The 12,393-nt window shown below is 34.1% G+C and overlaps 2 long non-coding RNA genes across 12 annotated transcripts in view; one reads left to right on the forward strand and one right to left on the reverse strand.

Moving 5' to 3' along the window:
* Positions 1-12,393, forward strand: part of LOC102153321 — a 76,860-nt gene that overhangs the window by 8,366 nt on the left and 56,101 nt on the right. For 5 of the 11 annotated variants that reach the window (XR_005372506.1, XR_005372514.1, XR_005372516.1 and 2 more), the window contains 2 exons: positions 4,102-4,288; positions 4,982-5,118. This is a non-coding gene — a long non-coding RNA (uncharacterized LOC102153321). Of the gene's footprint in view, positions 1-4,061; positions 4,289-4,981; positions 5,119-6,255; positions 6,382-7,371; positions 8,212-12,393 lie in introns of those variants that run through there. The other 6 variants (XR_005372513.1, XR_005372507.1, XR_005372512.1 and 3 more) reach the window with 6 other exon arrangements.
* On the reverse strand, positions 441-8,182 carry LOC111090642. The gene is made up of 4 exons (XR_005372518.1): positions 7,909-8,182; positions 5,848-6,018; positions 5,168-5,249; positions 441-1,647 (listed from the first exon to the last, which is right to left on the reverse strand). It is a non-coding gene; the product is annotated as an uncharacterized LOC111090642 (long non-coding RNA).

A 12,393-nucleotide genomic window follows, 5' to 3' on the forward strand; every position in this document is an offset into this window, starting at 1 on the left:
TGAAGGACCATGGCATCTTTGAAGGAGTTTATTTCTAAAAGTACATCAGAAAGAGATGTAGTGTCTCCTCTCTTCCTGTATTTTGATCTTATCCCAGTGTCTCCTACTGGCATAATTTAAGAGAGTAACTGGAAATGGAGCCTGAACAACTTAACATATAGCCTCCCTAACCATAAAATTATAAAGAACGGTATGTAAGAGGATGAAAGAAAGTAGGCAAATAATCAAGACATACAACCCTCCATATACATCCATATACATTCTACCTTAAATTTTAATACAAGATGACAGTGATGTGATACATCTAGATGCATCTACACTTTGGGTATGAAAGATACTCTCTCCTTTCCCTCAAAATGGAAAATAAAAAAAAAATCCTATCACATATCATTTGTTCATTTTCATTCAGAGTCACAAGTCTACTTGGATATTCTATCCACTCTTATTACTCCTTATATTAAAAAAAAGATAAAAATTAGTTAAAAGTATACACACACATATACTATGTTCCAGAACTCACTCATGAGTGACTTCTTATATCTGCTACTCATTCCATGTTTACTTTGGCCCCAGCCAGGGTCTCAGCTAGTATGGTGTTTACCTAGTAAGGATGAGCCAAGTCTTCATTGACTTCATTGTTCCAGATATAATTCTGCCTTCTTCCACTATAGAGTGGCAACCCAATTTCTCCTTGGTAATTAGAATCTATCACTGCACAAATCATAGTAACCCATTATCTGTCTGTTGTTTCAATGGAATAAGGACCCCACAGTGACCAGGTAGCAAGTGTAACTTCCATTTCAATGAAAGAATTATGTCTTCTGGTTAAAATAGTATTCATTATGGAAATGAGAATTCTCAACCAAAAAATCCCAAAGTTCTGTGCCTGAGGGAAAAATAGTGCATGGTTCATTTCTCTTTTTAATTAATGGATTAAGGGTAAAACAGTATCATACAATGCCTAGCAAAATCCAATACTGCATGGTATAGGAAAACACCCCGAATTTCAGATTATTGTCTCTTAGCTTGTATGCATCTAATACTTCAGGAAGAAATTCTATGTTTCTGTCAAAGCAGCTGATTTTGAGTCAATAAGTATATGGTGAGATTTATTAATTATACGGCCTATCACTGTCCTTTTGCTTTGTAGTACGATCTTTGGTCAGAAACAATCTCTTGATAGTGAAAAGGTCACTCTAAAAGTCTCCTGATGTTGGTGCTAGAAGAGGCATTGGAGCGGGAAAAGCAAATCCATTATACAGAATAAGTTTAAGTTCCAGTGAAGACAAAATCATTTAGTGTCTCAAGCTGGGAAAAGTCCAAAACAATCAATCTGATACCAGGTGACTGTCTGATCTCTCCAAGGAACAGTGCCAATCAGGGTCTAAGTTTGGCCTCTGCTATTGGCTCCTGTGCACTCGGCAAGGAAGGTAGTCGAACAGCTTTGGTAAAAGAAGGTCCTTATTGTCGAGGTGTTTGAAGAACTTCTATGCTACTTTGCACATGGATGTATGAATTAAGCACTGATATAGAGGCTAGGAAATTGCTATCTGGCTGATATCTAGTCCAGGTCCTCGTGTATGTCTTTTCTCTGGGCAGAAAGTATTGCTGCTTGGCTTCTGCCATTCAGGAAGCTCATCATTTCCTCTGGAAAAAAAAAAAAAAGTTAACCTCTTGCAATGTCATCCCTAGTCAACAAATAAAGCTACCACAAAATTCATTTTATTTAATTTTATTGTGGGTAATTTCAAAAATATGTAAAAGATAAGAAACAGTATAACTAACCCACTATTACCTATCACTCAGCTTCAACAATTATTAGTTCATTACCAATATTCTTCTATCTATATTTGTATCCACCTACCGTGTCACAGAATTTTTGAAGATTCCAGTATTTCCCTCACTAATATATTTCTCAATGTCTGAATGAAGGGAGTATTCTCTAGACTCATCTGGGAACCATATAGGGAGATGACCAAGTTGCAAATAATAAATATAAACTCTTATTTCTACCTTCCTAAATCTTGAAATATTTTTTCATTGTGCCAGGGCGGTGGTATACTATCAATATCATTGAATATAGACCACAATAGAGGCTGATATGTCCACAGTTGACCTACCCCTATCTAAGATAACACATTGAATATAAAGTCTCTGTAAATTCCCCTTTGTTCCAAAATCCTTAGAATCCATTCTCACACATATTCCCCAAGTTTGAGCTCATACGAGTTAAAAATTAAAAAAACATAATATTCTTAAAATAATGTTTTATGTATAAGTCATATCCCCATGGATAAGATTTTTTACTTGTCTCCTGATGTATGCCAAAATTGGACTCAAGTTGTATGTTCAAAGGCAATGAGGCATGGGGGAGATCTGTCTTATAGGCATCCACTTGCAAAGCAACTTCCTTAAGGAAAGTTACTACATGGTCTCTAAAGAGTCAAGAGCAATAGCCATCTATATGAGTAATTATTTCTGCTGACATTGGAAGTTCAAGGAAGTTTGTGGGTTTGGGATACTCAAATTGATCCACATCTAGTCAGATGTGCCTATGTCAAACCCCAGAGTTCAATTCTTTCCAATAAATGCTTTAAGTTTCACACAAGATAATGTGCTCTAATTTTCACAGAAGATACTTGGGCCATGAATTCAACTTACATTATAATTTTGGAATTTTCACTTTTAAATTTGGGATGGGATTTGGAATCTCTCCTACAGCTATAATAAATGAGAGATTATTGTAGGAGCACAATAAAATCTCTATGAGTCTCTGACTTGACTCAAACTAAGATATTAAAGCCTTGGGCTTATCAGTTTCTGTAAGTGATCAAATGCAGTCTCAAAAAAAATTTTGCTCCCAGCATTTGTAGTCATTCATCATCACCACCATAGCATTAAAATACATTAACCATTTCGTTTCCCAGAGTTTTGACTTCAGTAGGCATCTCATTTAAAGTAAGAGAAGATAATAATCTGATAAATGGGATGCCACTGCATGCCATGGATTACCAGTAACCCATTTTCCACTAATCATAAGGCCATCTTTATATTCAACGTCTACAAGATATATAACTTAGGAATCCCATTATTGAAGTCCATTTTCCGGAACCTGAAAAAACCAAAAGGAATCTAATGATTTCAAACAATGGTCTTTAATTCAGGGTTGTAATTCAGGATATTATTGTAAATTTATTAGAAAGCCTGAGAGAAAAAAGGAAATGAAGATGAGGTATATTAAAGATTAGTAATTGCTGATAGTGGCTACTTAATCTAGTTCTTGGAGAACAAAAGAAATAAGATGGCATAGTCAGAATCTAGGAAACCATTCACTGTTTCCATGCTAGGGTGATGTCTAGGTAGACTGAAACCATGGAAGAGGGACAACTGAAGCTGAAGCTGGATTGCTGTTGGATAAAAAGGATACAGTTGCTCAAAAATACTGCCAGAAGAAGAGCAAGAGGAAAGAACAATAGTTTCCGTATTCCTTCAACTATGTGATGCTCTGCTGTTATTTTTTAGAAGAATCTAAGTAGATGTCAGTTAGGAAGGAAGGCTAAGGCATGTACTTTGTAGTCTTTTGTACCCAGAATTTCAGAGCAGATGAGCTGTGAGAAACATCAGGCAAATATACAATGTAGGCAAAAAGACTTATTTTTGTGTATAAGTCTCTTCCATGTATTTCTGTGTATAAGTCATTTCCTTTTGAGTAAGAAAGATTTTGTGTTTGTCCCCCCAGGTAAATATAAAAATCTGACTCAAGGTTGTTAAGCACCTATATATAAGAAATATTATTTGTATTCCATAGAAACTGTGGCAAATAAGAATAATACTGATACTCTAGAAATGGAGACAGATAAAAAGCATGCAACAAATAAATTTGTAATATAATTTTCAGTGTTAATAAAAGTCATGAAGAAAAGTAAAATGTAGTAAAGGGTAGAGACAGGAATTAGTAGGGCCCCTTGAAAGAGGCATTTGGGAATTTCTGAGGAAGTGATGGATGAACACAGATCTGAAAAAAGTATATGAATGTGATGGATAATTGTATTTGTCAACAGGGAGGGTGTTTTTGAATGAAATTAACATTTACATCTTCAGGATAAAGATTACCCTTTATCACCGGCAGTCCTCATCCAATCAACCAAAGGATTGAATAGAATAAGACCAGCTTTCCAGGAAAAGAAGGAATCCTCCAGTAAATGCCTTCAGACTTCTGTACTAGTAACTCTCCTGGGTCTTCAGCACACTGGCCCACACTACAGATATTGCCAGCCTTCATAATCATGTAAGTCAACTCCTTATAATAAATATTGATACAGACATATTTCCTTATGTAATAAATATATTTCCTTATTATATATAAATATATATATTCCCTTACTACATATAATAAATAGATCTTTTAAAAATAAACAAATCAATAGTCTAAATAATAAGTAGGTAACCTTTTGGTTCTGTTTCTCTGAAGAACCCTCACTGATTCAGTGAGTGCTATACTTGCCAAGGCTCTAAGTAGGAGCATTCTGGGCATAAGCAGCAGCAAATATCAAGGTCCTGAGGTAAGACAAAGCTTATAGCACTCAAGGAATATTGATATGGAGTAGAAGTAGTGGTGGGTAGGAGTGGAGTAAAGTAGAAAAGAAAAATAGCAGATAGGGCCAGAAAGATCTAGAGGGCCCACATTACAAAGAATATCTGAGATTACAGGAAGAATTGAGGATTTTATTATTATTTTGATGAAAAGACAAGGTCAGAGGAGTGACACACCTGATTTTAATTTTCAACAGATCACCCTATGGAGAATTGACTTAGGGAACTCATTCAGAAGCATAGACATAGAGCAGCAGGATATTTTATCAAATTAAGTAAGATATGGTGGCTCTGTGAATCTCATCCTGCCCCTGGAATTTAGGTTATGTGATCTGATTTCGTTTTATTTTTGTTTAAGATGGTTTGAGCTGAGTTTTCTATTTTGTAGCTATCTTGATCCTTGCTGATACAAAATTTGCTACCAAGTGTGTGGTGCTGAATCAAGGCAGAAGGAGGTCAGTGAAAAAGAGTCCCTCCCTCCTGGACTAGGAAGTTGGTGATCTTTGTAAAGCAGTTATATAAGAGGTGGGTAAAATGACACCTCTGCTCCCTTAAGAAACAACCATGTACTTACAAAGGGTGAAATATAGGGTGACTGAGAAAAAAAAAATCAGGCTGTCAAACTGTTGGATGAATCTTCTCGCCTTCAGTGAGATCTACAAGAGAGACAATGGCTTATTTAAAATTGGAGTTTTTGAAAATAGAGAAGAGAAAGAATGGAAGAAAATATTGTTCTTTTCTACCTACTGAAATTCAAATTATTTCAAACCCACTTAATGTGGAGTTTGATATATTTGAGAATGCCAGTCTCTGCCCTTAAGCTGAGGTATTTGCTAATGGAGCAGGGTTGGTGGGAGGCCTCACAGGGGACAGAATGGGTCTAACTCTTCAGACCTCTATCAAGAAAATTCTTCTAAGAATTTTCAGCTGATGAAGTGGCATGATTACATGCCACAGAGAAGGTGCAGATGGGATTTAATCTGGGGTAATTATGAAAGTTTTGGTGCCCTTTTACCCAAGGTTTATTTTTTTTAATAGCTCTGAGACAGAGGTCAAGATGAAGGTTACATTCAATTTCTAAAGGAATTGGCAGGACATAGAAGTATGTTGTTAAGAGAATGAAATAATTGGGATAGGCTTTGACTAGATCAACTACTGTGTGTGACTACCATGCTTGCAAATTTTCGGAAGCAAAAACTCAAAAACTATTAACTTTTTAGGAGAATTATAATGCAAAAAAAAAAAAATCCATACCTGGCTAAACACCCAGGTCTTTGATTGCTCAAATCCAGAACAATTTCCAGACCCTCAAATTTCTGCCAGCTGAGACTAGGCTGCAAATGTAACACCATCACTAGAAAGGACAAACTTTCCAATGTCCATTTTAAATATGATAAAGGTGGGAAATGGGCCTCCAAATAACACCTAAAAGTAGAACTGAGTATTAGGAATTTGGCTGACCAAGGATCTGACTTCTTCTGCACCTTATAAGATACTTAATATTCCTATCCAAGTGGACATGATATCTATCACCCTGTAACCCCGGTGTTTCTTATTCCATTCATCCCCCTTTTTTCCCCATTCATCCCCTTTCTTAATACAGATTTATTTTGTTTTATTTGTTGTTGCTGTTTGTTTGTTTACTTTACTGGTGGTATCCAGTTCCCTTACGACCACAATATATTGGTATGGGTACTATCAGCAAATTATAAATAGCTACATCTGGACCTGAAGGAAAAGAATGGATGAATCTTCAGGTGTCTCCTTTGGACATGGACTCTCTTGCAGGTGCATAGATAGAAGGAATGATATATGTGAACATTTAGTGACAAAAATATTTAATTACAGTCAATGCTACTGAATGCTTACTCTTCATCAGTCTCCCTTTCTCTCTTCCTAAAGGTATGAATATTTTCATTCAGGTGTCCATCCCTTGCCCATCTAATCCTGTGATCAGGGGACATTCTCCACCCTAAACTCTAGTTAGGTATAATCAAAAGAATGATTTCTATTCCTTTCCCTTTGCAATTGATTTAATTACTTAGATGTAATAACAAAGGCATGGAATTCCTCAAGGCACAATTTTTTTTTTAATGAAATGGTTATGTGTCTCAGTTTAGGTTATGAAAACAAGTAGAAGTTAGCTGGGTATTTGGGAGAAACATTTCCAACTTTTAAATCTAATTTTCTTCTAATGGATATCATGGTTGACAGAGATAAAGCCACAAAATAGCCACAGCTATTTTGCCACTATGATGAGTATATTCTCAGGACAAAGTAAAAAGGGAGACACAGCTTAAGAAACTAAAAAAACAGCAAGAAAAACAAAACCTGGGCCACTGCATGAATGTGCCCCACCCTGTAGTTTTACATAAGCCAATAAAATTCTTTATTCTTTTGGAAAGTTGGAAGTAGATTATCTGTCCTGTATCCAAATTCACCGCAACAGTGGAATACATAGTTAAGAATCAGATGACATGTAAATGCAGATTATAAACATAATCCCTGGATGAGATGTTGCCTGAAAGAAAACTGAAAGAAAAATAGTACTTTGCCAAAGATAAGGGAGAGGAACTGTAGGTATACTGAATATTATCATACTGTTATACCCTTATTTAATATGAGGCCTCCTGGTGGGACTATGAAAAGAACTGGTGGCCATGGGTGTGCCTAGGTTAACCTTAGAACATTGACAGGAATGAGTTTACATGACATTAAGAGATTTAAAGTCATACAAAGTTTGGTTGACATCACTTGATGTAACATCATTCTGTACAGAGCAGAGAACTGAAGGGACAGAGAACTTATGACCATTTGGTGACTCTGGATGACAGGTGAAATAGAAGATGGGACCAAAAAGAACAAATGCTAGAAGCAGCTGCATCAATATCAACGTGGCAACTAATAGAGCAATATGATAAGCCCGGAGCTGAGGACACAAAATCAAAAGCCTAGGGATAACTGAATCAATAAAGCCAGAAATGTGTGAGATGATAAATGGCAACTAGCAACTGACATCCAGCTGTGGTGTTGGGGAAACAGAGGTATTGGAGGCTGTGCTAAGAAAGCACATGCCCTGTTTGCTGCTCCTCAGCTCCTGCAGGATTCTTTCATGCAGAACTGTGGGCTGAAATTACCAGAACTTCCAATTTATGATACACTTTGGAACTCCAGATTTTGTGAGAAACATCCCTATTTTAAAATATTGACAACTAGTTCGAATTAAAGCACTGTGTAAGCCTCTCGTAGGCAGGGCAACACACACACACACACACACACACACACACACACACACACACACAGAACAAAACTCACAAAAACTCCAACGTATCTGAATCCTGGATTGGAAGGATTTCCATCAGTTTCCCACATATGCCTTATGGGAAATTTTTATGGACTAATATTTCTCTCAGTTAAGAGATCATTTTCTGAAAATCAGCACTTCCTACAATTTCACTTATTTCTTCTTTTGTTGCTGCTACACTCCAGAAGATTTAAGTTTCATAATTTTCCTTAAAAATGTCAAAATGGCTCAGTCAGTAGAGCCTGTGAATCTTGATCTTGTGGTTGTGAGCTCAAGTCTCATGTTCGGTGTAGAGATTACCTAAAAATAAAATATTTTTCAAAAACATATAGAATTTGAACCATTATTATAAAATTATAACTCTTTCCATACTATATATAAAAAGGAAGATAAAGTTAAATGAATCGATCCATAAGAATTTGTACAAGAGTAATATGGGCTCAAGCAAAATTAAAAGGAGAGATAGTAATATTCCAACAAATGAAAAATTAGTCAAAGAATACATCTTTAAAAATATCTTTCCTGTTTGGAGTTTTACACTTACCAGTTTTCATCTTTCCAACTTCCAAAAAACAATTATACCTCTAAAGTATCCATTTTCTGAAGACCCATTGTTTAAGATACAAGTTATATTCAAAAACTAAGGTAGAACATTTTTAGACTTTTTAACATTTAACATTGATATAGAATAATTGATTAGAAAAATATGATATTTGTATATTAAGAAAAATATAATTATTTTAAACATAATACTTCAAATTATAAATGTGGAGAATGTGCTAAAATAAGTTCTTTTTGATACTCTCTGTCTTTGATTAATAGAAAATACTTTCCAGGATATAATTCGATTGCTTTTTTCCTACTTAAGGTATACAGCTGAATAGTTTTTTTTAGTATATTCATAGAGCTATGCAACTATCACTACTCTCTAATTTTAGCACCTTTTTTTAGCACATTTTTATCACCCCACAAAGACATCCTGGACCCCTTAGCAGTCTTCATCCTATCTACCTGGCCTCATCCAGTCCCAGACAACCACCAATCTGGTTTCTACCTCTGTAGATTTGCCTATTCTGGACATTCCATATAAATACAGTCATAGAATATGTGATCTTTTGTAATTGTCTTCTTCCACTTACACTGTTTACAATTCCATCCACGTTGTAGCAAATATCATCACTTCTTTTTTTACTACCAAGTATATTCCTTTTTATGGACATACCACATTTTGCTTATCCACTCACCAACTGATAAACATTTGTGTTATTTCCACCTTTTGGCAATTATGAATAATGTGGCTATAAATATTTGTGCTGTTTGTGTGTGTGTGTGTAGTTGTGTTTCAACTCCTCTTGGGTATAGATGTAGGTTAGAATCTCAGGGTCACATGGTAATGGTAAGTTTAACATTTTATGAAACAGCCACACTATTTTCCAAAATGGCTGCATGATTTCACATTCCTATCAGAATGTATCAGGATTCCAATTACTCTACATTCTTGTTAACACATTATTTTTCTTTTTGACTTTAGTCATTATAATGAGTGTCAATAAGTATCTTACTGTGTTATTGATTTGCATTAACCTAATGCATGTTGATGTACCCCACTTGCACATGCATGCACATGTTCTGGCTCTCTCTCTCTCTCAAAAAAAATTCTGTTTATGTTTTTCTTTTGTCACTTATCTCTTCTTTAAAATTTTATTTATTTTAGAAAGAGAGAGAGAGGGGAAAATAGAGTGCAAGAGGGAGAGGGGCAGAGAGAGATGGAGCCCCTCTGAGCCTGAAGCCTGACACAAGGCTCTGTCTCACAACCTTGAAATCATGACTTGAGCTGAAATCAAGAGTCAGATGCTTAACTGACTCGGCCACCCAAGTGTCCCTGTCATTTATCTTTTTAGTGTCATATCTAAGAAAATAATGCTTAATCCAAGGTCATAAATGTTCATGACTGTTTTCTTCTAAGAAATTAATAATTTAGCTATTACATGTATATATATGGTCCATTTTGAGTTAATTTTTGTGCAATGTAAATAGGGTTCCAAGTTCTCTCTCTCTCTGCATATAGATATGTGGTGGTCCTAGTAGCATTTATTAAAAGACTATTTGAATAGTCTTGGCATCTTTGTAGAAAACCAATTGGCCATTAAATGAAGTTTTTATTTCTGGAATCTCAATTCTAATCCATTGATCTATATCTATCCTTCTGCCAATACCATACTGCCTTGATTGCACTGTAGTAAATTTTGATATTGGATAGTCTGACTTCTCCACTTTTGCTCTTTTTTTAAAAAAGTATTTTGTTTATTTATTCATGCGAGATACAGAGAGGCAGAGATACAGGCAGAGGGAGAAGCAGGCTCCCTGCAGGGAGCCTGATATGGGACTCAATCTCAGGACCCAGGATCATGACTTGAGCCAAAGGCAGATGCTCAACCACTGAGCCACCCAGGTGCCCCTAATTTTTGCTCTTTTTAAAGTTGTTTTGTTTGTTCCAGATCCCTTATATTTCCACACAAATTTTAGTATCAGTCTGTCAACTTCTGTAAGAAAAAAGGCATCTGGAACTTTGAAAGAAATTGTATTGAATCTGCAGATCAAATTGGGAATTATTGCCATTTTATTATTAAGTCTTCTGATCCCAATATGAATATATTTACATTTCTTTAGGTCTTTTTATATTTATTTCAATATTTTTTGTAGTTTTCAGGATGCAAATATTGCAATCATTTTGTTAAATTTATTCCTAAGTTTTTCTTTTTGATTACTTTATAAATTAAATTAACATCTAATTTCATTTTCAGATTTTTTATTGTTAATTTATAGCTATAAAATTGAGTTTTAATACCAATCTTCTATTCACAACATTATTCATTATTATTCTTTAACTTGTCTTTACAGAGTTCTGATTTTTATTTATTTATTTAAATTCAATTTAGTTAACATAGAGTGTATTATTAGTTTCAGGGATAGGATTTAGTGATTCGTCAATTGCATATAACATCCAATGCTTTTTGCATCAAGTGACCTCCTTAATGCCCATCACCCCACTTCCCCCACCTACCTCCCCTCCAACAACCCTCAGTTTCTTCCTATAGTTGAGTCTCTTATGATTTGCCTCCCTCTCTTTTCACCTTATTTTATTTTTTCCTTCCCTTTTCTCATATATTATTTTTAATAGTTTTTGGTTTGTATGTCTTAGGATTTTCTATATTCCAGATCATGTCACTGGCAAACTAAGATAATTTTACTGCTTCCTTTCCAATTTGGACACATTTTACTTTTCTTGTCTAACGGTCCTGGTTAGAATTTCCATTAGTTTTGAATAACAGTGGTAAGAACAGATATCCTTATCTTGCTGATGCTTTTAAGGGATTAGTTGTGGGTTTTTAATACATGCCCTTTATGATGTTGATGAAGTTCATTTTTATTCTAGTTTGTTGAGTGTTTTTATAAAGAAAGGGTGTTTGATTTTGTCATTTTTTTCCTGCTTCTGTTGTAATGATCTTATAACTTTTGTCTTTTTTTTTCTATTGATATTACAGGTTACATAGATTGATTTTAGATATTAAACTAACCTTGCATGTCTAGGATAAATGTCAGTAGGTGATAATGTATAATCCTTTTTATATTCTTCTGGATTCATTCATTTAATATTTTGTTGAGGATTTTTGCTTTCCAAGTCATAGAGATATTGGTTTGTAGTTTTATTGTATGTCTTTGGTTTTGTTATAAGGCCAATAAATGGCTTCATAGAATTAGTTGGGAAGTGTTCTCTAATTTTTAGAAGAGATTGTGAGGAATTGGTATTCATTCTTTTTGTATATTTGGCAGTGATTTTTTTTATTTAAGACTTAGCAAATTATGAAGTTTCGCATTGAAATCCCTAGTTTGTTCTTATGTTTTTTGTTCAGATTGCAAATCTTGTATTTTTAAGTATAATCACTTTTGTTATACTCTAAGCACTGTTTTGTCCTGCTTACAATAGATAAATACTTTCAACATTTCAAAACATAATTATATATTTTACATATTTGATTTTCTTCATAAAAATGTGACTCTTTAAGATATAAAACCTATACCTAAAATATATATAAAACCTATACAAACTGTTAAATAATTCTTATAAATACATTAAATAAATGTAGAAAAACAGTGAATGTAAGTTTCTCCTGGATGACCCAATACTCTAAGCAAATTTAGTAATATTTCAACAAAATCTCACATCTAAATTAATATGCCATAATCATATTTCAAATTTAGAGTTAAATATTGTTATTTTTAGACAGTATGAATATAAAAATTCTATAAATATAAAATATATAATACTCAATATGTAATCTCAAACAATATAAATATAGTAAAACAACATAAATATATATTATACATAAAACAGTGTAAATATATAAATGTATGTTCAGATATTATTTAAGAGTAAAATATTAATATTATGATTCTGATACTCTGAAAATAAGTACTATGATTGCAAAATGTTT

The sequence above is a fragment of the Canis lupus genome, chromosome 17 (genome assembly GCF_011100685.1).
Source record: "Canis lupus familiaris isolate Mischka breed German Shepherd chromosome 17, alternate assembly UU_Cfam_GSD_1.0, whole genome shotgun sequence".
Lineage (NCBI taxonomy): Eukaryota > Metazoa > Chordata > Mammalia > Carnivora > Canidae > Canis > Canis lupus.